At 47.6% G+C, this 27,509-nt stretch overlaps 1 long non-coding RNA gene across 2 annotated transcripts in view; it reads right to left on the bottom strand.

Annotated features, from left to right (window-relative positions):
* LOC145713483 (uncharacterized) overlaps positions 1-17,836 on the bottom strand; it is a 78,883-nt gene extending 61,047 nt beyond the window's left edge. The window contains exons 1-3 of one of the 2 annotated variants that reach the window (XR_014136618.1): positions 17,637-17,836; positions 13,301-13,384; positions 6,190-6,266 (exon numbers count right to left, since the gene is read on the bottom strand). This is a non-coding gene — a long non-coding RNA (uncharacterized LOC145713483). The remainder of the gene's footprint in view (positions 1-6,189; positions 6,267-13,300; positions 13,385-17,636) is intronic. The other variant, XR_014136619.1, reaches the window with a different exon arrangement.
* Between the last annotated feature and the right edge of the window lie 9,673 nt (positions 17,837-27,509).

Below are 27,509 nucleotides of genomic sequence, written 5' to 3' on the forward strand. Positions count from 1 at the left end.
GAGGCTCTGGAACGCTCTTCCTTCTTGGCCACTACGTGGACTAGTACACGGGAATAAGTGAGATGCTAAAAGGGGTACACACATATGAAACCATTGAACATGAACTGAAATTCATCTGATTTCGAAGCCTGGCGTATTCCCACAAAAACTTACTAAACGCCTAGCATTCTGTGCCGAACCCGCTGCTAAGAATTAGTGGTACAAAGATAACGTATGGTCGCATTCCTCAAGAAGAGAGACAAATAACAAAAGCTCGCTGAGCATTTACTACGTGCACTGTTCTAGGTACTTCATGCGTATTCGCTTCTTGTCTTTTACTTGTTTTTGAAAGAGAGAGAAAGCACGAGCAGGGGAGGGGCAGAGAGAGGGAGACAGAGGAGCCAAAGCAGGCTGTCACTCGGGGCTCGAACCCACGAGCCGTGAGATCATGACCTGAGCCGAAGTCGGACGCTTGACCGACTGAGCCTCCCAGGCGCCCCGCATTAGCTTCTTTAATCTTTACAGAACCTCAACAAGGGTAGCGCTATTATTACTAAATCGAGACAAAGTAGATGAGAGACTGAGGCCCAAAGAGGTCAAGCAACTTGCAAGAACCACCATTTGAACCCAAGCGGCCTAGCTCCAGAGCCCGTGCGCTTACCCACCACTCCTCTGCCCCCTGCCTCTTCCATTTACAACCATGCACGACTCCAGTTCAATGAAATATGGGCGCCACGACACAGGAAAAGTTCTATGGAAACTCTGAGAAGGAAGTGATTCATTTTGTCCGGGGCGGGGTGGGGGTGGGGCGCTCCAAGAAGGCTCTGCGGAACCAGGGACTCTTGAGCTGGGCCTTGAAGACATGAGAAGAGGAAAGAAATGCGAATGCGAACAGCACACGGAGACCAGTGAAACCTCTCTGTTTCCGAAGCCATCACGAACTAAAACACAAAGCTAAGCACTGAGCCCGGCTCTACCCCACCTTCTGGTGCCAAGGTGACTTCTCAGCGAGGAACAGGGGAATAACTCGTGGAACTGCGGCCTGGATGCTTAAGTCCGTTTTCCCACTTGGTTGGAACTCTGCCCTGGGGTTTAGTCGTCCTCAAAGTATCGGTAGGAATCTCTTTTCCTCTTCCTTCCGTGCAATAGATCATGTGTCCGGAAGGGGACCCACAGGCTCACTTTAGTGTAACTGAAGCCAGACCCTCCAAGGTTGGCAAAGGAGGCTGGAATCACCACGTGGGCAACTTAGAACAGCCAGATCTCACGGCTCCGATTTTTTTGTCCCACACGTGGAGATATTCTCTCCTTTGTTAACCGTGGGGGTTCTAAGTCTGGTTTCATTAAAGGCTTTCCAGGGGCTTCCTCAGAGTCTGTTCTACTCAAATCCGCTGGCAACTTCCATTCCCTCAGCCTCTAGCTTCTCTGAGGACTACTGGCTACTATGCCAAGAAATGCAGGCGAATGAGGACAAGTAAACCCCGACAACCAGTGGGCACTCTGGGGGCAAACGTCCAACCATTCTTCCCATTCTGAACACCTCTGCTAAATATCCCACACTCCGTACCATTTGCTGCTCCCTTTCTCCACTCTTTTTTTTTTTTTTATGTTTTTATTTATTTTTCAAGAGAGACATTGACAGAGTGTGAGCAGAGGAGGGGCAGAGAGAGAGAGAGAGGAAGACACAGAGTCTGAAGTAGGTCCAGGCTCTGAGCTGTCCGCACGGAGCCCGACGCGGGGCTGGAACTAGTGAACCGCGAGATCATGACCTGAGCCGAAGTCGGACGCTCAACCGACTGAGCCACCCAGGCGCCCCATCTCCACTCTTCTTTACAGCAAAACTCTTTAACAGATGTGTCTACGTTCCCTGTGTACAATTTTTCTCCTCCCCGTCTCTCTTGAACCCACTCCACTCAAGCTTCTGTCCACCCAAATGGCTTTTGTCAAGGTCCCGAGCGATCTCTATGTCGCTAAAGTCGATCGAGAATTCTCAGCCCTCCTCTTGCGTGGCCGACCAGAAATACTTTCGACAGTTGATGGTTCCCTCTTCCCTGAAGCACGTTCTTCACTTGACTTCCACGACACCGTTCTCTTCCGGTTTTCCTTCCACTGTAGAGGCCACATCTTGTCAGTCGTCTTTGCTTGTCCTCATTGTCCCCCTAACCTCTAAATGTGGGAGTGTCCCAGGGCTGGGTCCTTGGTCCCCTTCTCTTAACTGCTCTCCTGGTCTTCTCGTGTCTCTTCATCATCCATCTCAGGGCTTTAAATACTATCTAGGGGCTTCTGGGTGGCTCATTCGGTTGAGCGTCCAACTCTTGAATTCAGCTCGGGTCATGATCCTAGGGTTATGGGATCGAGCCCCTGCTTGGGATTCTCTCTCCCTCCCTCTGCCCCTCTCCCCATTTGCATGCACTCTCTCTCTCTCTCTCTCTCTCTCTCTTTCTCTCTCTCTCGTATGAGTGCCAGGCTTGCATGTCCCACAGCTTACTCAGTATCTCCATTTAAATGTCTAACTGGCATCTCAAGTTCAACATATCCAAAACGTAACTTCTGATATACCCCCAAGCCTGTTCTTCCCACGGTGTTGTTTTTTCAACTTAAACTGAAAAAAAAAAAAAAAAAAAAAACCCAGTTCATCCATTTCTCCCACCCTGACCCCATGCCTCTGGCCACCACCAGTCTGTTCTCTGTATCTGTGAGCTTAGTTTTTGTTTTGGGGGTTTTCCTTTTTTTAGATTCCATATATAAGTGACATCATATGGTATTTGTCTTATTTCATTTAGCATAATGCCCTCTCAAGGTCCATCCACGCTGTTGCCAACGGCAAGATTTTATTCTTTCCTGTGGCTGGGCGATATATGTTCATATTATATATACATACACACACAAATTTCTTTATCCATTCATCCACCGACGGGCACCACCACATCTTGGCTATTGTAAATACTGCTGAAATGAACACGGGGTGCATTTGCCTCTTCAAGTTAGTGTTTTCATGTTCTTTGGATAAATACCCAAAAGTGGACTTGTTGTGTTAATTTTTTGAGGGAATCTCCATACTGTTTTTCATATCAGCCGCGCGAATCTGCATTCCCGCCAACCATGGACAAGGGTTCCCTTCTCCCCACATCCTCCCCCATACTTGTTATTTCTCGTGTTTTTAATGCTAGCCCTTCTGACAAGCGTGAGGTGACATCTCGTTGTGGTTTTGATCTGCACTTCCCCGATGACGAGTGATGTGGACCATCTTTACATATACCTGTGGGGCATCTGTATGTCCTCTGTGGAAACATGTCTGTTCAGATCTAATGGCAGTTTTTATTTTTTTTAATTCTTTTTAAAAATATTTTTTGGAGAGAGAGCATACAAGTGGGGGGGGGCAGAGAGAGAGGAGAGCGAGACCCCCCCCCCCCCCGCCCCAAGCAGGCTCTGTGTTGACACGGGGCTCAATCTCACAAACCGTGAGATCATGACCTGAGCCGAAATCAAGAGCCAGATGCTCAACCAATTGAGCCACCCGGGTACCCATAATGGCAATTTTTAATTAGATTGTTTGGTTTTTGCTACTGAGTTGTATGAGTTCTTTGTATATATTTGGGATATTAGTCCCTTATCAGATATGTGATTTGTACATATTTTCTCCCATTCAGTAGATCGCCTTTTCATTTTGTTAATGGTTTCCTTTGCTGTGCAGACGCTTTTCCGTTTGATGAAGTCCCCCTTGTTTCTTTTTGCTTTCATTGCTCTTCGTCTGGGTGCCAGGTGAAAAAAAATCATCACCAAGACCTACGACAAGGAGCTACTACCTGTGTTTTCTTCCAGGAGTTTTATGGTTTCAGGTCTCACATTCGTCTTTAATCCATTTTGAGTTCATTTGCGTGTCTGGTATAAGAGTGGCCAGGTTTCATTCTTTTGCATGTGGCTGTCCAGTTTTCCCAACACCATTTATTGAAGAGATACGCTTTTCCCATTGGATATTCTTGCCTCCTTTGCCGTATATTAATTGAACATACATGTGTGGGTTTTCATCTGGGCTCTTGACCCTGCTCCACTGATCTATATGTCTGTTTTTATGCCAGTACCATACCGTTTCAATTACTACAGCTTTGCAGTATAGTAATATAGCAATGGGGGGGCACGAGGCCTCCAGTTTTGTTCTTCCTTCTCAAGACTGCTTTGGCTATATGGGTTTTTTGGGTTTTTTGTTTTTTTTTTTTTGCAATTCCATACAAATTTTAGGATTATTTGTCCTAGTTCTTTGAAAAATGCCATTGGAATTCTAATAGGGATTAGACTGACCCTCTAGATTGCTTTGAGTGGTATAGACATTTTAAAAATGTTAATTCTCCCAATACATGAGCATGGAATATCTTTCCATTTGCTTGTGTCTTCAATTTCTTTCAAAATCCAAATTCTCCTTGAAAATTTTTTTTTTAATTTTTTTTAACGTTTATTTATTTTTGAGACATAGAGAGACAGAGCATGAGTGGAGGAGGGACAGAGAGAGAGGGAGACACAGAATCGGAAGCAGGCTCCAGGCTCTGAGCCATCAGCCCAGAGCCCGACGCGGGGCTCGAACTCACAGACCGCGAGATCGTGACCTGAGCTGAAGTCGGACGCTTAACCGACTGAGCCACCCAGGCGCCCCACCTTGAAAAATTTTTTAACGTGTACTTATTTTTTAGAGAAAGAGTGAAACAGGCAGAGCATGAGCGGGGAAGGGGCAGAGAGAGAGAGAGAGAGAGAGAGAGAGAGGGAGGCACAGAATGTGAGGCCGGCGCCAGGCTCCGAGCGGTCAGCACAGAGCCCGACGCGGGGCTCGAACCCACGAGCTGCGAGATCATGACCTGAGCCGAAGACGGCCGCTCAACCGACTGAGCCCCCCAGGCGCCCCTCAAAATCTAACTTCTGATATACTTCCAGCCTTGTTCTTGGTAGGTTAGACTTTGAGGGGCGCCTTGGGAGCAGCTCGAACAAAACTGCTGTTACACAACTCCAGAGGGCGCCAGCCACATTTCATTCAGTGCCACTGATGTTATGCAACGTGGTGACCCTGTTTCCCTTGAGTCCTCTTTCTCCAGCATCCTACATCTAATCTCTTAGCAGGTTCGGTTGGCTCTACCTGCAAAATATATTCAAGAATCCAACAACTTCTCTCCAGTTCCACTGCCAGCAGCCTGGTCCAAGCTTATCCCCTGATAACTTATTATCCAAAAAAAAAAAACAAACAAAAAAAAACACAAACAAACCAACCAACCACGAGAGCAATCCTTTTTAAATGTGTCAAACCACACCACTCCTCTCCCCAATGCTTCCCATCTCGCTCAAAGACAAAGTCAAAATTCTTACAACGGCCTATAAGACCATGAATTGGTGTTTTTTTTTCCTCTTTGGCATTTATCTATCTCTATCTATCCTGTGTATTGTATGTATTCATCTCATTTATTGTCTACTGCCCCCAGATGAACACAAGCTTCATGGGTCAGGAACTCGGTCTGTTTTGTTCACCGATGAAGCCTCAGTATCTACAATAATACCTGACGCAAAATGGACACTCAGTACATATTTGTAGATGAAATAAATGAAGTGGGTTAGGAAGGGGGAAATCTCTATGCACAGGCCAGCATCCTACCAAAACACAATATAACAAGTGAAATGCTATTTGAGTAGCCAGCTAGGGCTGGGACCAAGTCAAATCCCAAGAGATGCTCAGTTCCTATTTCCTACTGTTTGTGTTTCCATTGTTTTGCTATTTTACCTGAAGTCTCCTTTCCTCTGCTTCCTAAAGAAAAAGAAATTCGCCTATAGGTGGGAAGGAGCGCCCCCTGGTGGAAGCCAGCCTACAAAGCAATGGAAAAGAAAATCCTAGAGCAACAGTCTCTTAAGTTATAAAGGAGGGTCACTGGGGACAAAAGGACTCCAACATTTCACAGAAAAAGTCCTCAGTAGAAATAAGGGAAACTAAAGATTAGATTCAAAGTATACGGTGGAACTTACTAACTTATTTTACTGCTGAAACTCTTCTGCAATCTGAAAACGAGAAAAAAAAATCCACCGAAAGCTGAACAACGTAAATACCGACTCCCAAGGAATTTTTAATCTGGTAGAGGATGTAAGTCATGAATACAAACAAGTACAAAGCAATGGGTATGACTGTGAATGAGAGAATGGGGGCCAAATAAGAGGAATAAATTAAGAGCTATGACTTACCCAGGAAAGAGAAGGCTAACTTTGGTGCCGAGTAAATCCAGGAAGACAACTTGGAGGGGGTGGTTCTTGAGCTGAGCCTTGAAAGACAGACAAAATTTTATTTTTATTGATTTTTTAAAAGACATTTTATCTTATTTTTATTTTTTTTAAGTTTATTTATTTATTCTGAGACAGAGAGAGAGAGAATATGAATGGGGGAGGAGCAGAGAGAGAGGGAGAGAGAATCCTGAGCAGGCTCTGCACCTCACAGTGTAGACCCTGATGCGGGGATCGATCCCACAAACTGTGAGATCATGATCTGAGCCAAAATCAAGAGTCGGATGCTTAACCGACTGAGCCACCTAGGCACCCTGACAAAATTTTAATAAGAGAGTATTCCAGGTAAAGACCTGAATGTAGGGAAGGGTATATCATGTGGAAACCCAAGCAGGCCAACAGGGCTCTGCACATGTCACAATTTGGGTGACAACACAACTGAAACCCCTCCTTGAAAAGAGCAGAGATTCAAGGGGTACCTGGGTCGCTCAGTCGGTTAAGCGTCCGACTTCGGCTCAGGTCATGATCTCGCAGTTCGTGGGTTCGAGCCCCACGTCGGGCTCTGTGCTGACAGCTCAGAGCCTGGAGCCTGCTTCGGATTCTGTGTCCCCCTCTCTCTCTGCCCCTCCCCTGTTCACACTCTGTCTGTCTGTCTCTCTCTCTCTCTCAAAAATAAATAAACACTAAAAAAAAAAATTAAAACAAAAAAGAGCAGAGATTCTCAAGAGAAAAGTCGTTGCCAGAGGCAAACACAGGAAGGAACCAAAGAAGTCCCCCTCCCCCTGCCACTTTCCTCGTTTTCCCTTGGATGAGAGGAACACTACTCAAAACTATGGGGAAGAAGAAGATAAAATGCAAAGTCCATGATAAATTCTCCAGCTTACATACCAGAGGATTCTGAATCCACAATATCGAATGAAGATACTTATAGACATGGCGGGGTCTATTCTGTCCTGTATCTTATCTAACGGTAAAATGAAGTGGTACTCCCTCCATTCCCTCCTGTGCAATGACCTTCCCACGGAGATGCCAAAACGCATCCTGAATCCATCCAGCCTTCTCCGTCTCAACCGTCATCCCCCTAGTCTGAGCCACGATCCTCTCTCCCCCAGTCCAGGGCAACAGCCGCCTGACTGGTCTCCCTACTTAGTCACTGGCACCTTCTATAAGCCGCGCCCGCACACCGCAGTCAGATCACCCAGGGATATCTTGGGATGAGGTAAACAACTCACATTTCATTTTCAACTTTTCCTTTTGAAATGTTGCAGACTTACCCATCCCCCCAAAAAGTTGCAACAACAGTCCGAAGAGTCAGCTCACCCAGATTGCTCAAGTATTAACACCTTATATAACCACAGTACACTATTATAAATCAAGAAATTAATGTTCATGCAGTACTATAATCAATAGGCAGGATTTTATTTTCTCCATTTGCCCCAACAATGTCCTTTTTCTGGTCGGGGATCACATATGTTTTCTTTGACGCCTTTAATCTGGAAGAGTTCCTTGGTCTTTTTTTTTTTTTTTTTTTTGGTCTTTAATTACCATGATACTTTTGAAAAGCACTCGCTGGTTTCAGTTTGGGGTTTATCTGATGGTTCATCGTGTCTCCATTTCAGTTACGTGTTTTGCCCAGAACACTACAGATATGATACTGTGTCCTTCTCAGTGCATCCTACCAAGAGGCACATGGTAGAAGTTTGTTCAATTACTGGTGATGTTAACTTTGACCAGTTGTTTAGGGTAGTCTGCCCAGTTTCTCCCCAGTGGCGTTCCTATTTTGCCCTTTGTAATGAGTAAGCATTTTGTGGGGAGATGTTTAAAAACTATATAAATACACTGTTTCCATCATACTTTTGTCCATTAATTTTAATATTCTTCGACGATTCTTGCCTGAAATGGTTATTACTGTGGTGCTTGCCGAGTAAGTTTCTATTTTCATTATTGTTACACTTTATTAATTGGAATGCTATTGTAAACAAGTGCTTTTCCTTCTCCCTCATTTATTTACTTATTCAGTTATTTCTTCATATTCGTGTGGACTCACGGATTCTTATTTTACTCTATGGCTTATAATCCATTACTATCATTAATCATCTTGTTGCTTACATTGTCCAGATTTCGGCATTGGAAACCCCCTCAAATGGACTCCTGCATCCTTTCTAACACATCCCCATGGCCCTTCTTACTTTCTGGCGACGGAAGACATTCCAAGCTCATCTAATAGTCTCCTTGTCCCAGCCCAGGAATCAGCCGTTTCTACAAGAGTTCTGGTTCCTTTCATTTGGAGAGTGCTACTCTATATATACATCATATATATATATATATATATATATATATATATATATAATATATATACAATATATATATTAGTACATATATGATATATATTATAATACTATAGTATTACTATAGTAAATACTAATATATATAGTATATCATACTAATATATATATGATATATATATTAGAGAGCACATGTGAGTTGGGGAGAAGAGCAGAGAGAGAATCTTTATTTATTTATTTATTTTTTTTTTGGGGGGGGGGACAGAGAGAGACAGAGCATGAACGGGGGAGGGGCAGAGAGAGAGGGAGACACAGAATCGGAAACAGGCTCCAGGCTCCGAGCCATCAGCCCAGAGCCCGACGCGGGGCTCGAACTCACGGACCGCGAGATCGTGACCTGGCTGAAGTCGGACGCTTAACCGACTGTGCCACCCAGGCGCCCCGAGCAGAGAGAGAATCTTAAGCAGGCTCCACACTCAGCATGGAGCCAGACGGGGGGCTCGATCCCATGATCTGGGATCCAGATCTGAGCCAAAATCACGAGTTGAACAATCAACCAATGGAGCCATCCAGGAGCCCCTAGAGAAGGCTATTTTATTTTTTTAAGTTTATTTTTTTGTTTTTGAAAGAGAGAGAGAGAGAGAAATGGAGAGAGAGAGAGAGAGAGAGAGAAATGGAGAGGGAGGGGCAGAGAGAGAGAGAGGGAGACAAAGAATCCCGAGCAGGCTCTTTGCTGACAGCGCAGAGCCTGACACGGGGCTCGAACTTACCAACCCTAAGATCATGAGCTGAGCCGAAATCAAGAGTCAGACACTTAACCGACTGAGCCACCCAGGCGCCCCAAGAATGCGGTTTTAAAACCGAGATCTGAATGTCTAGTGTGCCCATTGGTATTGCGGTATCATTGCTTCTAAGCCTCCTCGGCAGACAAAGCTAGCAACCATATGTATATATACAAACAACTCTATCTATTTCCATATCTATCTCCGCGTGAGTGTGTGGTGTGGGTGTGCGCATGTAAAACACCGTATTCATACTGATACCTCTGGTCACTGCCAGTCTCCTGTCTCTTCTTATGTGTAACTCCTTCCTCTAAAAGCGTAAAGTCTGGCTCTCCTTATTCACAATGTATTCTTTGCTCAATACTAGAATATACATAAAGTAGATTCAGAATCGCTAACCCATACCCCTGTGGAAAACACACCTACTATCTAGAGTACAGTATTTACTTACGGTTTTGGGGTGATTTTTTTTTGTCTTGAGCCTTAGAACAGCGGTTCTCGAAGTGTGGTCCCTGAACCAGCATCATTAGCTGCATCTGAGGACTTGTCGGAAATGCAAATTCTTGGGGTATCTTGGGTGGCTCAGCCGGCTGAGCATCCAACTTCGGCTCAGGTCATGATCTCGCATTTGTGGGCTCGAGCCCCCCATCAGGCTGTGTGCTGACAGCTGGGAGCCTGCAGCCTGCTTTGGATTCTGTGTCTCCCCCCCCGTCTCTGCCCCTCCCCTGCTCACGCTCTCTGTCTCTCAAAAAATAAAATGAAACGTTAAAAAAAAATTTTTTTTTAAAAGAAATGTAAATTCTTGAGCTCCACCCTGGGCCTACTGAATTAGAAATGCTGGAGGTGGAGATTGTCACCCAGAGCTCTTCAACAAGCTCCCCAGGTGACTCTGACGCACCCCAAAGTTTGAGAACGACTACTGTAGAGCACATAGTCAAAATACTCTTTTCCGAAGTTATTTAGTGCATCAGTCTGCTCGGGTTGACAAAACTAAATAGCCCAGATGGGTGACGTAAACAGGAGAAATTTGTTTCTCACAGTTCTCTACGCTAGAAGTCCAAGATCAAGGGGTCAGCAAGGTCTGTTTCTCTTGAGGACTCTCTCCTTGGCTTGCAGATGGCCGCCTTCTCACTGCGTCCTCACACGAATTTTTCTCTGTGCATATCCTGCAATCCCTTCCTTTTCCTATAGAGACTGGTCATATTGGATTAGGGCCCCACCCTTATGACTTCACTTAATGTTACTTACAACCTTTTTTAATGTTTATTTCTTTATTTTGAGAGAGAGAGAGAGAGCGAGCGAGAGAGAGAGGGAGCAGGGGAGGGACAGAGAGAGAGGGAGAGAGAATTACAAGTAGACTCCATGCTGTCACCGCAGAGCCCGACATGGGGCTCGATCTCGCAGACTGTGAGATCGTGACCTGAGCCAAAATCAAGACTCGAACACTCAACCGACTGAGCCACCCAGGCGCCCCTAATGTTAATTACACCCTTAAAGTCCCTACTGGCAAATACCGTCACACTGAAGGTTAGGGCTTCAACACATGAATTTTGAGGGGACACATTTCAGCCCCTAACACTCGGGTTAGTTATTTTCGCCCACTCCTTCATTACGTTTGTTATTCATTTGTAATACAGTTAGTTCCTTTGTTTCTGTCCATATTCCATTTTGGGTTCCCTTGTCACCCACCCTCCCTCCCTCCCTCCCTCCCTCCCTTCCTTTTTAGTATGTGAAACATTAACATAGTCCTAGAAATCAGAACTCAATACACAAGAACAGTTCCCATCCCTCCTACCTCATTCCCTGCCCTTTCTACCCTCTTCCCATCCACCCCTGCCAATCCCCAACCGCATTACTTTTTGGTGTATCTTTCCACACAAGGGGTATTGGTTTTCCATGGCTCCTGTAACAAGTCACCACAAATTCGGGGGCTCAGAATGCCATAAATGTATTCGATTACCGTTTTGAAGGTCCGAAGTCCAGAATGAGATTCACGAGGCTAAAACTGCAGGCATCAGCAGGGCTGTGTTCTTTCTGGGGGCTTTACGGGAGAATCTAACCCCTTGTCTTTCCAGCCTCTATGCGCTGCCTACATTCCTCGGCTATGGACCCTTCTTCCACCTTCTGGCCAGCAACACGGCATCTTCAGACCTCTCTGTGAGCCCTGCTACCATCTGCAAACCTCTGTCCCCTGAGCCCCTCCCGTCTTCCTCTTACAAGGACCCTTGCAATCCTACCGGACCGCCAGGGGAATGCCCTCAGGTCTCCATCCTTAACTTAATCACGGTTGCGAGGTCCCTTCTGTCACGTAAAGCCGGGCACTCAGTTCTGGGGCTTAGTATGTGAACACCTTTGGGGGAGGCCATCATTCTCCCACGCAGATATTTGCTTAAGTTTTTAAAAACGCAGAGTGACAGATCTTGGAATTCGCCTTCTTACAATCATGGAACAGCTGCCCTCTCTTCTTAGAATGAGCCCCACCTCTTCACCCTCTGGCCTCCTTTGCCTCTTTCCATCTCCTGGGCTCTGCCAAATCCTTTACGGCTTCAAGCCTTTGCACTTACTCTTTCTCCGCCTAGAATATTCTTTCTCCAGCTCCTCTCAGGGTTGGCTCATTCTTCCAGGCTCCTCTCAAATGTCACCTCTTTAAAGGAGTTCTCCTGGATCGCCACATAGGTGACAGCCCGTCTCGGTAACTGTGGTTTGGCCTATGTATTTTCTTTACGTTGAGCACAGTCCGTAATAGATTCTGTACCAGTTTGTAAACTGGCCCATCTCTCTCGCTAGAATGTAATCTCCGCGAGGGCGGAGACTGTGGATATTCCTGTATATCCGTAATATCTGGCACAGTACTGGGCACACAGTAGGCACTCCATAAGTGTTGACGGGATGGGTGAATGCGACTCCAGTTCGGGGGCCCAACGTAGGATAAGTGCGTTGCTGGTCTGTACAGACTAAACGTAACAACCTGTTACCGTACCCTGCTGCTGGGGGCTTTCACAATTCCCAGTCCAGCGCGATATCCTATACGTCATTCATTCATTAAGTGTTCGCTGAATAGCTAATGCCCACACACAACACTGCGGGGGGCAACTATTGCTATTGTCCCCATTTTACCGACGAGAAAACTGAGGCTCAGCGCAGTCGCGTGGCCAAGGACACGCGGCTAGGAAGCTACCATATGCTAGGCTTCAGGCCGGGCTCAGGGGCTATACCAGAGAGTGCGTGCACATGGTCCTTGCCTTCTCTGGGGGAGAATCCGAGAAGGAATCCGTGCTTACGGGGTAGGGTGCTAAGTGTTACGAGAGAGGCCTGCCAGGGTGCCGTGGGAGGACTGGCGTGGGACGGTGAAATCAGGGTGAGGGGTCAGAGGGGGCTTCCGGGAGGAGGAGGCATTTGAACCAAATGTGAAGCCGACGGAGATCTTAGCTAGATCAACGGAAGACCGACTAGCCAGCTGTGATAGGGCTCACAGGCTATCGTTGACCTCGCTGACACGTCCGTTTTCCTGCGGTCTGGCCTTCACCTCAGCCTTGCAGGATGAGAAACCCAATACTGTAAGTAACCTAGAATTATCCAGAATTGGGAATACTGGCACACGCTAATCCAGCTCAGGAGAGAACGAGGTTTGTAAATCAGAGCATACGTTTGTTCATGTAACGCGGAGGCGGGCATTCCCTCCCACAGGCCTGTGTACGGAGGCGGTCTCCCAGCCAGCCTAGAACAGGGCTCCACACGCTTTTTCTTTCAAGGGCCAGGCAGTAAATATGTTTCGTTTTCGGGGTGATATGGTCTCTGCACCCCTACCCCACCGTGCCATTGCGGGGCAATAAAGCAGTGATAGATACCACATAGACAAATCAGTGGGCCCGTGTTCCGATGAGACTTTATTTACCAAAATAGGTGGCAGGGTTTATGGACCCCTGGCCTAGAATAAGAGAAGCAGTTACAAGATTGAAATACTGAATCGCATCGATGCGTCCGCTGATACAGGAGAGATAAACCTACCTCTGGTATCAGATTGGGCACGTTCTCTCCAAAACAGTGCTTCGATGGACGCTGCCATCATTTGCCTCTCTAGCCCTCTGTTACCTGCAGGGGGAAAGAGCAGCCTCCATTTTTACAGACGTTTCCCCCATAAAAAGTGACAGATCCGGCAACGTGAACACTTACAAGAGGCATGTCAATTCCATGAAGAGAGAGAGATGATTTTTTTCAATTAGACAGAATCTTGTATTTTTACAAAAGCGGTAAATGTCCAAGGTAGAAAATTAGAAAAGATACGAAAATAGAAACATTATATTCCCACCACCCAGAAATGACCACTATTAAGAGCTTAGTATAGGGGCGCCTGGGTGGCTCAGTCGGTTGAGCGGCCGACTCTTGATTTCAGCTCAGGTCATGATCTCACAGTCATGAGATCGAGCCTTGCATAGAGCTGGGCGCTGGGCGTGAAGCCTGCTTAGGGTTCTCTCTCTCTCTCTCTCTCTCTCTCTCTCCCTCTGCCTCTCCCCCACTTGCACTCTTTCTCTAAAAAAAACTTTAAAAAAAAAACAAATTAGGGGGCACCTGGGTGGTTCAGCAAGTTAAGCGTCAGGTCACCATCTCGCGGTTCGTGGGTTCGAGCCCAGCATCGGGCTCTCTGCTGACAGCTGGGAGCCTGGAGCCTGCTTCAGATTCTGGGTCTCCCTCTCTCTCTGCCCCTCCCCCGCTTGTGCTCTTTCTCTCTCTCAAAAATAAATTTAAATTTTTTTTTTAATTTTTATTTAAAAATCAACAGTTTAACATTCCAACACTGAAATTAGACAAAAATAAACATTAAACGTTATTTTTCATGTTTTTGCTTTAAAAAATTCTTTTAATGTTTATTTACTTTTGAGAGAGAGAAAGAGCACAGGCGCAGGCGGGCCAGAGAGAGACACACACAGAATGTGAAGCAGGCTCCAGGCCCTGAGCTGTCAGCTCAGAGCCCGATCTGGGGCTCGAACCTACGAGCCATGAGATCATGACCTGAGCCGAAGTCGGACGCTTAACCGACTGAGCCACCCAGGCGCCCCCCCACCCCCAAAATTTTTCTTAATAAAAATAAAAAATAAAAAAAAAGACCTTACTACATATATCCTTCCAGATCAAGAATTCCTCCAAGTTTACATAATACGTATATGCACTTTCTACCAAAATGAGATAATACGTGTACATATGCTTTCTGCTTTTTTCAGTTAATCACCTCTACCATTTCGTGTTAGTCAATTTTCACCTCATCTAATACCCATCCATAGTCAAATTTCCCGACTTTTCCCCAAGTGTCCTATAACGCTAGCTTGTTCAAATCAGGATCCAATCTCAGACCACACATTGCATCTTAAGCCTCTTTTCATTTGCAATAGTATCCTTTTTCAGGACAGGGGTTTTCCTTCCTGCTGTATCCCCAATGCCTTTAACAGTTCTTGATACACGATAGTAGCTCAATAGATGTTTACATAATTATTTTTTAATGTTTATGTATATATTTTGAGAGAGAGAGAGAGAGCGCGCGCGCGCAGGGGAGGGGTAGAGAGAGAGGGAGGCAGAGAATCCCAAGCAGTCTCTGCACTGTAAGCATGGAGCCCAAGGTGGGGCTCGAACTCAGGAACCGTGAGATCCTGACTTGAGCCGAAATCAAGAATCAGGCTCTTAACCAACTAAGCCACCCAGGTGCCCTGATAACTAACTAATGAATACAAAACTTGGGGGAACGGGGGTTTCACCCTAGAGCTTATCTCACCCACCCATCACCCTTTATCTCCATTTTACAGATAACAAAAATCAGGACCAGAGAAGTGACCCGAGGTCACCCAGCAAGTATGAGGCAATTGCTTTCCGTTTCGCTGTTTACTCTATTAAACCAAGGGCTGTCAAACTTTTTCTGTGAAGAGCGGAAAATAAATATTTTAGGCTTTATAATACAATATGATAAAAATATAATAATTGCACGGTTTTGTAATACAGGTCTACTGATGAAAAAAAATGGAATAGAAGAAAAATATTTTGTTTAATTGTGGTTGAAAGTTCATGTTCCCATGATCAGACTGATTGTAAATGTTCATCTGATAAAACGTTCTTAGCTCGTGGGTCATAGTTGGCCAATCTATGTCTTATACTACGCGGCTTGTCTGTGATTTGGCTTTTTCTTTGTACGTTTGAGTGAAAGTAACATCCTTTTTTTTTCCTTTTTTTCCTAATATAATTTATTGTCAAACTGGCTTACAACATCCTTTTTAACTAACAGTTAGAATTGGGTTCTGGCCGGGGCGCCTGGGTGGCTCAGTCGGTTGAGCGTCTGACTTTGGCTCAGGTCATGATCTCACAGTTTGAGTACTCCCTAAAGTACTAACTACTTTAGTAGTACTAACTACTAAAGTACCAATGAGGACAACTCCCTAGCCATTCCTTTAAAATGCATGATCTTGTCTTGCTTCAGTTACCCTAGTACCTGTTGGTAATGCCTGCCTTCTGTGGTTAAACTTGCAAGAAGGTAGGTTGCCTTATGACCGTGGCTTTCATAATTAACCCTGTGTTACTATTTAATGTGGCTGACCAATTTAGAAATCAGTGCAGGGCGCCTGGGTGGCTCAGTCAGTTGAGCCACCGACTTCGGCTCAGGTCATGGTCTCAAGGTTTGTGGGTTCAAGCCCCGCATCAGGCTCTGTGCTGACAGCCTGCCTGTGCTCAGTTCCATCAGAGCAGGTAACACGCGGTACTATGATTATGTTCCTCTGTCTCCCTCTTGGAGGCATGAGCTCCTTGCACGGATGGGCTATGTATTATTCATTTCAGCAACTCGATTTGTTAACATTGAAAAAGCCAGTCATTAAAGCAAAGTGAAACTAGTTAAGCAAATAACCACTCGGTCTAGGCAAACGAACATCACAGTGAGGTACGAAACGAAAGACAAAACAAGTGTTGGTGAGGAGACAGAGAAACTGGAACCTTCATAATTTACCAATAGCAACATTAAATGGTGCAGACACTTTGGAAAAGAGTCCGGAAGTTCCTAAAAATAAAAAAGTTTAAACATAGAGTTGCCATAGAGGACCCAGAAATTCCACTCCTACCCCAGGGAATGGGTGCACATGGTCCTTGCCTTCTCTAGTGGAGAGTCAGAGAATGAATTCAAATTCATTCGCAGGGCAGTGTGCAAAGTGTTGTGATAGAGGTCGGCAAAGGGCGTTAAGGGGAACACCAGCAAAGAAAGGGCAGCGAAAGCAAGAGAATTGAAAACACATGTCCACACAAATGTTCTCAATTATTGCATCACTCTTAATACCCAAAAAATGAAAGCAACCCAATTGTCCATTGACTGATAAATGGAGAAACAAATGTGATATAGCCACACCATTGAATATTATTCAGCTATAGAAAGGAATTACATGCTGGTAAGTGCTACAACCCAGATGAAAACATCACGCTGGGTGAAAGAAGCCAGTCCCCAAAGACCACATAGTGTATGATTCCATTCATAGGAACTGTCCAGAAAAAGCAACTATATAGAGCCAGAAGAGGGATAAATGGTTGCTTAGGGCTAGAGGTCGGAGGGGCGATGAACTGCAGACAGCTTTATGGGAATTTGCTCCGGGGTGGCTGGGGATGAAAATACTCTAAAACCAGAATGTGCTGACAGGTGCGCAACTCTGCCAATTTACTAAAAATAATTGTACACTTAAAATGAGTGGCGTTTCCGGGCGCCTGGGTGGCTCAGTCGGTCAAGCGGCCGACTTCAGCTCAGGTCACGATCTCGCGGTCCGTGAGTTCGAGCCCCGCGTCGGGCTCTGGGCTGATGGCTCAGAGCCTGGAGCCTGCTTCCGATTCTGTGTCTCCCTCTCTCTGACCCTCCCCCGTTCATGCTCTGTCTCTCCCTGTCTCAAAAATAAATAAAACGTTAAAAAAAAATTAAAAAAAAATGAGTGAAGTTTCTAGCGTGCAAAGCGTAACGCTCTTTTGAAAACCCCTCAATCTATCACATTATTGAGTGAATGTCCCATCGAGGCATATCCGTGAAAATGTCGATTTGGGGGTACGGGGCGGGGGTGATTTGTTCAGTGCTTATTGGGCAAGGAGGTCCCGCCAGAGCAGCCAAATGATCCAAACTCGCCCCCCACCCCCGGCGCTGGGCGCGCTCCCATGGGGTCCTCCAGGGGACAGCGCGTCCCTCCAAGGGCGGCGGGGAGGTGCGACGGGATGTGACAGCACCTCTCCGAGCTAGGGGAAAGCCTGGCACCGAGCCCCACCCCTCTTTGCCTTGCGGGGAGGGCCAAACCGGCCACAAAGCCGGAGTGAGGCGTCTCCTGGTGCCCGGGAAACTCACGCGGCTGCTCGTCAGCGTCCCCGGGAGGTTACAGGTCAGGGAGCCCGGACCGGAGTCGCCGTCGCCGCCGCACCACCCCCGAGTGGCCCGCGCGGAGCGTTAGGAGAAGGGGGGGGGGGGGGACGGGAAGCAGGCCGAGCGCGCCCGCAGCCGGCGGGGGCCACCGGGCGGACGCCGGGACCCGGGACCCGGCGCGCCGTTGTGCGGTCACGTGGCCCCCGCCCCTCTGCGCCCGAGGTTGTGGCGCACAGCGCCCCCTGGTGACCAGCGGCGGGCACGGCCGCGGGGACCGGCGCGGGCCGGCTTCCGGTGCACCAGGCAGCCCAGGTGAGGCCTCTGCGGGGGAGGGTGGGGGAGGGGTGGCATTGATCGCCCCCCCCCCCCGCCCCCCCGGCGATGCAGGACGCCGAGGGGAGCCCACCCAGACCCAAACTGGCGTCTCTGAAGGCCTTTGCCTTCCACCCTGCCCTCCTTCTCTCCAGGGACCCCGAAGAGGGCTGAGGGGCCCAATGATTGTCTTGAACCTGGACCTCAGCTCCCTTCTGCAAAAATGGAACAGAATAAGGCAGGTTGGTTGAAGGTGGGCCTTTCTTGATGCTCCTGAAAAGAATGTATTTGCAGGTGCTTGGATGTGAGCTCATTACCTCCCTGAGCCTCAGTTTCCTCCTCTATAAAATAGGGATAATAATAGCTTGAGGAGGTGTTTGGGAGGACTAAATAAAAGAATCCACCTGTTAAAAATAAGACAGCCATCCCGCAATGGAGTCGCTTATGCTAAGCTTGGGGGGGGGGGGGGAAGGGTGGTTGTGTCACCAAACCCAGACTTAATTTGGGCTTCAGCCTCTCCCAGAAATGGAATCCTAAAGCAGTGGGGAATCACCTGGTCAGTACCAGTGAAGTAGCCGGGCCAACCTGCCATCCCCTAAAGGAAAGCGACCTCCCAACATCCAGTCCACTTTTTGCTAGTGTCTTTCTTGTTCCTGCTCCCTTCGGTGTAAAAAAAAAAAAAAAAAAGCCTTTCATTTTGTACAGCTCCTCCAAGCTTCTTTCTGTCTGCTAGATGGAATGCTGCCCAAACGGTGAATCGTTAAAGAAAGCCAGTAAGATCTTTAAAATTTCCTCAGTTGAATTTTGGGTTTTAACATACCTAACAGGTTCGGCAGACTGGTGAAAAGCTAGTTATGTAAATTGTTCCTCCGGGCTTAGCAAACACCTAAGAATAGGGGTCATTTTTTCTCGAGATTCAGGGAAACAGAAGAATTTCACCACCACAAAATAAACACATACCTAAGGTGAGTTGTTCATAAAAATGGTAAATATATGAGAATTAAGACAGTCTGTTGCCACACTCAGCCTCGACCCTGAGAAATAAAACCGCACGGGTACTGGATACATCAACAGGACTTGGCTAGTCTGCTGTCTTCATGTGAATTTCTTTCCCAGGACGGTCCTGTCCAGGCAAAAGTTTCTTCATTACAGGAACTTTCCCAGGGTACCGTCAACTCTTCAGCGGAAAAGCAGCAACAGTTTGCACTGTTCAAATCCTTCCCTTTTCTCAAAATCCTCCCTTGCTGCAACAGTCCGAGCCTGTTGACATCATGATCCTTATCCAATCGTAATCAAGTCTCTGTGTTGAAAGACCCTCTCTGCCTTAAATCAAACCTGCATTTCTCAGTAAATTCTGACCTTTCCTTTCCTCCCTGAAACGCTATCAAAACTTTGGGAGGTGGGGTTCTCCCAGACCAAGGTAAGGAATGCATTCCGCTTTGTCAAATCCACAGGTAGTGTTGGTGATATTTCAGGAGTCAGCATTTGACAGCCTCCATCCCCGAGCCCCGCAGAGATCCCCTGGGGAAGCTGGGACCTCCTCACTAGAGCTCAAGACCTTCAGCTGGAATCACTGTGCTCCTCTGAGGCCTCTTAAACTTCCTGTTCGGGGCTCTTCTGACCACAAAGGTGGGGTGTGTAGGTTTCACGCCCTTTGAAGCTCTGATCCCTTTCCTGAGCCCCAGTTGCTAAGGTTGCTAATCCTGGCGACGTCACATCATCCCCCTTGAGAAGCCAGTTCTCTCCACGGGCACTCCACCATCCTATAGGTAAGCTTGAAGTCTCTCCTTCCATTCAAATCTTCGAAGAGAGTGCCCAAAAGAGTTTTATCATTTTCTTACTGTTTCAGATTTTATAATAATGTCTGTCCCTTGTTATTTGCAGAAGTTTCCACCAGTTAATTCTAATTAATTCATCGCTTTTCCTAGGACAACATTCCTACTTACTACAACGAATGCTCAGTATTTGTCAGGCAGTAACAACAGTGTTTATTGCTTGTAGGGTTTTTTTTTTTTTGTATGTTTTTACACTTGCTTAGACTTTACTGCCCCCCCCCCCACACACTCCTCTTCTTACAAGCCAGCTTTAATTTCTGCTCTTGAAATTATTCCATTTATCATTAGAAAAAGATCAAAACCATTGTAGCTATGAATGTGTAAAACTATACAAAGAGCATAACCTCAATAAAGTAAATTATGTATGTACGTACACTCACAGAGTAGGAAACACATTTTAAAAATTTTTAATGTTTATTAATTTTTGAGAGACAGAGAGGGAGGGAGTAGGGGAGGGGTAGAGAGAGAAGGAGACACAGAATCCGAAGCAGGCTCCAGGCTCTGAACTGTCAGCACAGAGCCCGACGCGGGGCTCGAACTCACAGACCGCGAGATCATGACCTGAGCCAAAGCCAGACGCTCATCCGACTGAGCCATCCAGGCGCCCCTAGAAAAACATTTTAAAAGAAATATGCCAGGGGCCCCTGGGTGGCTCAGTTGGTTAAGCATCCGACTCTTGGTTTCGGCGTGGGTCGTGATCTCCCGGGTTCGTGAGTTCGAGCCCCGCATCGGGCTCTGCACTGAGGGTGAGGAGCCTGCCTGGGATTCTCTCTCTCCCCCTCTCTCTCTCTGCCCCTCCTATGCTCTCTCTCAAAATAAATAAACTAAAAAAAAAAAAGGAATATGCCAAAAGATTCAATGCTTACCTATACTTTATTTGCTCTTTCTGTATATTTTAATAGCTATTTAAATCTTAACCATTCAAAATCTTTTACATACTCTTGTGTCGTTCTGAACATCCTACTTTTATAACAACTCAAATTATTTAATAAATAAAATAGTTTTACAAAACATTCTGGCCGGCAGTGAAGGAAAAAGTTTGTATGTCGTCTCTTAAGTGTCAGGTATGAATGATACCAAAGAGATTTTATTTTATTTTTTTTATTTTTTTCAATGTTTTTCTTTTGAGAGAGAGAGAGAGAGCATGAGCAGGGGAGGGACAGAGAGAGAGGGAGACACAGAATCTGAAGCAGGCTCCAGGCTCCGAGCTGTCAGCACAGAGCCGGACTCGGGGCTGGAACTCATGAACTGCAAGATCATGACCTGAGCCGAAGTCGGCCGCTCAACCGACTGAGCTACCCAGGTGCCCCCAAAAGATTCTATTTTCAATTATGTTTTCTTGAGCTAAATTAGATCTTGGTTTATCCAGGATATTTAAAATCAACCTTCATCGGGGCACCTGGCTGGCTCAGTTGAAGGAGCATGCAACTCTTGATCTGGGGGTCATGAGTTTGAACCCCATGTTGGGTGTAGAGATTACTAAAAAAAAAAAAGGAAATAAACTTAAAAAAATGTAATCACCCCTCATCACGTTCCCTCTAATAAAATTTAAGTTCTTTTTTTTAATGTTGATTTATTTATTTGGGGGAGGGGGTGCACGAGCAGGGGAGGGGCAGAGAAATAAAATCCCAAGCAGGCTCACAAACCGTGACATCACAACCTGAGCCAAAATCAAGAGTCACAGGCTTAACTGACTCACCCAGGAGCCCCAAAATTTAAGTTCTTTTACTTCCAAATTCTCAGACAGCTGTAACCTCTGCTTAACGGACAGGAAACTGGTCAAATATTTGTATCTGCCTATCACCCCTGCCCCAATAACCGGTCTTCCACTGTGATACAGTTTTTCTCAATAATGTCAGTACTTTTCCTTGAAATATATGATGGGAAGTTCACAGGCTTTGGTTCCGGGCTTACCATCTGTTTACTGCTATATAGCCTTATCCTGTGGTGATCTCTTACTGAGACTCATTTATATCCTCTAAAATGAGGTTAGTAATTCTTACTGTATTATTGACATGTTTGACACATAACAATTGAAAATATATTCATTGTTATTGTGATTAGTCTTGATTATCCTTTATTATAAGGAAAATAGCAAACAGTACCCCGAACATTCATATTTTACAGGGCAGTTGGGTTATTTATTTATTTATTTATTTATTTTGAAAGAGAGACAGAGAGCAGGGAAGGGGCAGAGAGAGGGAGGGTGGGAGCAGAGCCCGATGCAGGGCTCGAACTCAGGAACCGTGAGATCAAGACCTGAGCCGAAACCACGAGTTGGGCGCTCGACCAACTGAGCCACCCAGGCGCCCCCGGGGCAGCTGTTTTTTAATATTTGCAGATGCACATGGAGTGACGGGGAATCCGAAACACCAAACCTAAGGTCTGACGATGCCACAGAGATGAAGCCACAAAGAAACCCATCTCTCACTTTCGGCCCCTGCTAGGACTGGACAGTCCAGCTAATAAGCCACAGCCCGGGTGGGGGGAGAGAGAAGCAAGCAACCGATCTCGAATGTCTCCCAGGTTTCTTATCCCATCCATTAGGCAGATGGTGGTTCAGCGACGGGCACCGTTCTCTCCCTGACTGTCTCTTCCCCGGCAGCAGCGGTTCCAGGAGGGCAGAAAGAACAAAGGCGGCCACTCCGTGCACGCCTACTGTGTGCCAGGCGCGTCGTTCCAGCTACATTCCAGCTACGAACACGTGATGAGAGGCAGTGTTCTAGCTGGGGAGGCACCAGTGAACTAAGCAAGCTAAAACGCTTTTGAGTTTATACTCTAGCGAGGAGAGACAGGACTAAATAACTGATAGAATACATCAGTAAATTATGTAGCATGAAAGACAGGCATGTGATGGGGAAACAGAGCAGGGAAGGGGTATGAGGGTGCTGGTGGCCAGGTGTGTCGCCTTTAATGGGCCTCACTGAGGAGGTGCCATTTGAACGTGATGAGGGATCGAGGCACGGGGACATCTGAAGGGCCAGTACCAACCGCCAGAGCAAACACATGACGTGGGAGCGTGCCCGGATTCTGTACCAAGATACCCAAACAACACTGCCAGGCACCAGGGTTATTATAAGCCTCGAGGGGAGGGCAGATCATTATACGAGCAATTACGGCAAAATGCTAAGTGCTACCTAAGATATAAAGAATGACCTTGAGTGGAGTCAGGGAAAGCTGACCCTAGGGAGTGCCGGGGGAAATGGTGTTAGAAGTTGGACACGAGTTTTGCCAGATGAAGAGGCCTGATGGGACAACACGTTGGGAGTCAAAGATGACACAGACGACTGGTGATCTTTGAAAGCGCTTCCCCAGAGGGGCCACACTTCATTTGTCCGGTCAGGCCCGAGGATGTGAAGGCACACCCGGACTTCCAGATGCCCGGCATTGCAGTCCAAGGGAGGAGCCTAATTTCTTCAGCCAAACCTTACTCCTGGTCTTTCCACCGGTGTGCAGCTTTCCCACTATTACCCAAAAAGGCTAGGGCAAACATCTTGGTTCATAACCTTTGTTACACTTGTTCAGTTATTATCTTAGCGTCAGTTTCAGGAAGTTAGACTGCCCCATTCAAGGGTTTTCCTATTTCCACCTTTGATACATTTCCCACTTGGCCTTCCAGAAAGAATGTGTCAATTCTCCGCCCCACCAGCGGGTGTAGGAGAGAGACTCTCTGCCCACATCCTTACCAACAGGTTGTTATTTTTAGTATCTTATCCCAGAAATTGGATATAAAAATAAATACGAGGAGAAGATGGTTTCAGGCTCTTAGAAGGAAGTTTCCTGAACTGATCATTTTTTTTCTGTCTTGTTTAATAAAAGAAATGAGACTGAGGCCGTCCTACTGTGCAGTTTCAATCATGAATATGACGGTCCAGAAATGGAAATTCACTGGTGTGCCCGGGGGGCTCAGTCGGTTGAGCGTCCGACTCTTGATTTTGGCTCAGGTCACGATCCCAGTGTCGTGGGATCGAGCCCCACATCGGGCCCTGCGCTGAGCATGGAACCTGCTTAAGATTCTCTCTCTCCCTCTGCCCCTCTCCCCCACCCCGACTCGTGCTCTTTCTATAGGAAGGAAGAAAGAAAGAAAGAAAGAAAGAAAAGAAAGAAAAAAGAAAGGAAGGAAGGAAGAAATGGAAAAGAAATCCAACCTCAGGATGCGGCCAACAGAATGATCAGATCATTTGTACCCATTACCTTGGGAAGGACTCCTCCAGCTTAGGAAAGATTTCTGGCTCTGGGGAGGGGCAGATCAATTCCATTCCAGCTCCAGCCCTTACAAGCTGTCTGATCTTAGGCAAGTGACTATAACCGGGTTGGGCCTCAACGTCCTGGTCTGTAAGATAGGGGCAGTGGACAGAGTCCCTACCTGTAGGAGTGCTTGCGAGAGACCGTGTGTAAGAAGTTGTGAGTTCTGGTCTGAGATGAGAGGCTGCGGCTGGAGAGCCATGCATCCTGTCAACGGGAGGCCTGAGACCGGCCCTGCTCCCTTTTATGATGCCCCTGAGATACCCGGTAGTGACAGGATTTCAGGGTCACCCGGATTGTAAAGGACTCCTCCGACCTCAGTCATGTCCCCTTCCCACCACACACTGGGGAGCCTCTGTGGCCCTCTGGGATGAGCTCCCCCCACCCCCCCCACCCCCGCCTGCTGCTCAGGGGAGCAGCTTGGGTAGAGGAAGGCATGGCTGGTCTCAGGCAATCTCCAAGGATCGCATGCCTCTGACAGGTAGGGAAAGAAGACGTTCCCCGGGGAACAAGTAAAACTAGAAGTCCATCTCGACATTCAGTAAGCGCTCCCTTATCCCCCCCATGTCATCACCATCATCATCACTAAACTCTCAGGCATTTCAGACTGTCACCTTGCCCGATCAACACTAAATAAGCCCTGTCTGCATGGCGCCGACAGCCTTTCATATCCCAACCCACCCCCGCCCCGCCCAGCAGAGCAAAGCATTCTAGCAGAGTAAGAGCAGCTACCGGATGTTGAGGGCCAACCCCGGCCCGGCCCTGTGCTAGTGACTCCTACACAGGGCACACCTGGGAAAGGCAGGTCGTCTTCTCCTGAGTATACGAACCTCCGTTTACTCACAGGTCCTACGCAGCCGATCACAGCTGCGCGGAGTTGTGATCACAGGCCGGCTGAGACCTTTAAGAAGCAAGTGCCCCTGACCCCAGGAGTCTGACCTCCGGCTCCCCCACCAAGTACCCGCAAGCCCCTGGGCAAGTGCCTTAAGGTCCCAGCTTGTTTCCTCTGTCTGGAACGCGCGCTAATGGTAATGCCTACTTTAGGGGGTTAACAAGAGGATTAAAAGAGCTAATGCATTTAAAGGACTTCGGTAAGCTCTTCATAAATCACGGTTGTCGGGATTTTTATTTTTATGACTATGGTGGAGGGATCAAGGAGAGGACGAAGATTCGGCCAAGGAGACTGAGAAGTGGCACCAACCACAAGATCGGGGAGGGGGGAGCCGCGAGAAAAGGGTGTCATGGAAACCAAAGGGAGAGAATGCCAAGAAGGAGGGAGATCTAACACAAAAGGGCACTCAGACTCTGGTTTCTTCTGACAAGACAAAAAGAGCAATTTTCATCTCTTAGCGACCGATGAGAATAAAGGCAGAAAGGAAGAAAATTAGCCTCTAGCTTTCTTTTTTGTTTTTAAGTTTTCCTTTAAATTCCGGTGAGTTAGCACACGGCGTAACATTAGTTTCAGGTTTACGATATAGTGAGTGATTCCACACGTCCATGCGTCACCCGGTGCTCATCGGGACAAGTGCATTCTTAATGCCCGTCACCTATTCCCCCCCCCCCCACCCCCGCCGTCCCCTGCCCTTCTGGTAACCATCAGTTTGTTCCCTATAGTTGAGTCTGTTTCTTGGTTTGCCTCTACTCTCTGTCTCTTTCCCCCTCCCTTTGTTCCTTTGCTTTGTTTCTTCAATTTCACATAGGAGTGAAATCATATGGTATTTGTCTTTCTCTGGCTTATTTCACTTAGCGTTAGACTCTCTAGCTCCATCCGTATCAATGTGAATTAGCCTATAGCTTCAAGTGAAGCCTTTTGTAGACCAACCTCATCGAGCCGATCAGAATGCCCAGGTGTCATTTCCATGTCTTCTAATCAGGGAAAATATGTATCTCTTGGCTTTTCTTTAAATGAAACAGACAAAAAGAAATGTCAGGCTACATCAGGTGGGTGAAATGAAAATGTAGACAATCTCAAATTTACACGGCAGAGGGGAGGGGTGGGGAAGGGAGGAAAACAGGTCGGATCACAGAACAGGTTTTCAAAGCAGAGGTCTACACCGGACCCCCACACTGACTCCAGTGTAAAGGAGGGTCGCGAAATGGGCCGAATGTATGGATTTTTCTTTCCGTCTTTCTATTCTGCCTGGTGCCAGAAAGAAATTACGACAGCACGAGCTGTGTCTTTGGACAAATATTCAACAAGTGTTTATAGAGTGAAGTCAGCGGGGGCCGGGGGGGGGGGGTGGGAACCATCCAGAGGTGGAGTGATATTCTAATCTAGGTAGAGACCTCCCAAGGGGTGATTTAGGGAGGCATAGCAAGGAATTAAGGGTTAAAAATCTACATACACTGTGAAGTGGTTTTGCGGGGCCTGAGTGGAGCTGCCACTTGCCTGGGGTCGGGAGGGGGTCCTCTTCGGCTTGGGAGAGATAGGGGTGACTTTCCCAGAGGTGCCCCAGAGGGATGCAAGGAGGGGGCCCTCTCCTGGCCAGTTGTCAGCTAAAGGATCCCGAGGCAGAGAGGCTCTCCCAGTCTCCTTCTGCACATGAGGGTTAAGAAAGCTGAGGCTGAAGGCAAATTCGGGGTGTGAGGCGTGGGGTGGGGGAGGGGTGATGGCGGAGCACAGAAGGCTGACCCTCTGACCCTCACCACTACCACCACTTCTGAGAGGGGAGCGTGGGTGGTTGGAGTGGAGGGTTTTAGGGTCAGATTGTGAGGTCATTGATGGGGCAGGAGGGAGAGGCCTGGGAGGGGCTGAGGGGCTCTTTCTGGAAAGAGAAGTACTTCAAGGCAGGCTCTGAGTACGGCAGCCCAGGGAAGGCTGCCGTGGCTTCTCCTGCTCCCTCGGGGCCTCAGCCCACAGCCCTGTGTCCCTACGGAGCTCGTCATCCCCACTGAGCTGTCATCAACCGCCAGCCTAATGAAAACCCCAGTACCTCTCCCTGGGCCCCTAACCTCCCCTCCGCCCCTGCTAGGACAGCACAGCCCAGAGTTCTGTAGGATCCCCTGGAACCTGCGATTCCGGCCAGGCTTCCTGTGGCTGTCAGCTCCCTGTGTCTTCCCGGTCATCGTGCCCTCACCCACTGTCCCCTGTGCTTCTCTCTGCCCCCCCCCCCGCCCCACGCACCATCTCCCACTGCCGCAAACGCTACCCTCTCAGCTCTGTGAAGTCCCTACTTCCTGTACGACCAACTCCCCCGGGTCCTCAGATCTGTGCATTCACTTCCCTCTCGGCACACAGCCCTCAATGCAATCATGCCCGCCCCCTCCCCCCCCCCCCCCCCCCCCCCCCGCCCCGCCTCGTCCTGCTCACAGAAATAGGGACGCACGCACCTACGCAAAACACAGGGACCCTCAGGGGCTGAGGTCACCCTCCAATATGAGAGGAGGAGATGGGGGGGGGGCCAGGCCAGCTTCCTGGAGGGTCCGCCCCTTCTTTCCCTCCCCCGTGAGTGCCCTCCACTCACTA

This window comes from Panthera onca, chromosome X (assembly GCF_046562875.1).
Source record: "Panthera onca isolate mPanOnc1 chromosome X, mPanOnc1 haplotype 2, whole genome shotgun sequence".
In the NCBI taxonomy this organism is placed as follows: Eukaryota; Metazoa; Chordata; class Mammalia; order Carnivora; family Felidae; genus Panthera; species Panthera onca.